The sequence below is a fragment of the Penaeus monodon genome, chromosome 27 (genome assembly GCF_015228065.2).
Source record: "Penaeus monodon isolate SGIC_2016 chromosome 27, NSTDA_Pmon_1, whole genome shotgun sequence".
NCBI lineage: Eukaryota > Metazoa > Arthropoda > Malacostraca > Decapoda > Penaeidae > Penaeus > Penaeus monodon.
The window spans coordinates 35,283,492-35,284,160 of NC_051412.1; the positions used below are offsets into that span (position 1 = coordinate 35,283,492).

At 40.4% G+C, this 669-nt stretch overlaps 1 protein-coding gene across 1 annotated transcript in view; it reads left to right on the plus strand.

Annotated features, from left to right (window-relative positions):
- LOC119590809 (probable G-protein coupled receptor Mth-like 3) overlaps positions 1-669 on the plus strand; it is a gene marked incomplete in the record, with an annotated part of 21,040 nt that overhangs the window by 13,647 nt on the left and 6,724 nt on the right.

The window sequence follows — 669 nt, forward strand, 5'->3', positions numbered from 1 at the left end:
TTTTGTTTTTTGTTATTGTATGTGTGTTTTTGTTTTTTCGTAAGTGTATGTGTTGCGTGTATTTGTATCATCACTATCTTTATTTTCCTTCTACGTATCGTGTGTTTACTAGTTCTTCCATACTCGTACATACTGATATAGGTTTACGGACGTGTTTTTTACATGTTTATGGACACGTGTCAAGCACCCCCCCCCCCCAAATGCACTCAGGGTCGTTTCTATAATTTATACAGCATAAGAGCGGAGCTGATAACTCTTGTCTCCCAGCTGCCATGGTGCAAGAGGGGGTAAAAAGGGGGAGAAGAGAAAAAAGAGAGAAACAGAGAAATATGAAGGGGGTAGACAGAGATATGAGAGGCAAAGGGAGGGATATAAGGTTGAGAGAGAAAACAAGGAATGAGGAAGGGATAGGATGAGGGAGGGAGAGAAAAAAAATGCAAAGAAAGACGGAAGAGGATGAGAGAGAAAATAGCAAAAGAGGAAAGGAGTGAAAGGGGGAGAGAAGAGAAGCAAAGGTAGGGAGATAATAGTAAACAAAGGAAAAAGAATGAAGAAGGAAAGAAGAGAGAAAAGAGAAGAGGACTATAGAGAGAAAAGAAGAAAGGTAAGGCAAAAGAGGGGGAAAGGAAGAGATAAGTGAGCAAGAGAGAATAAAGGGGAAATGTAAGG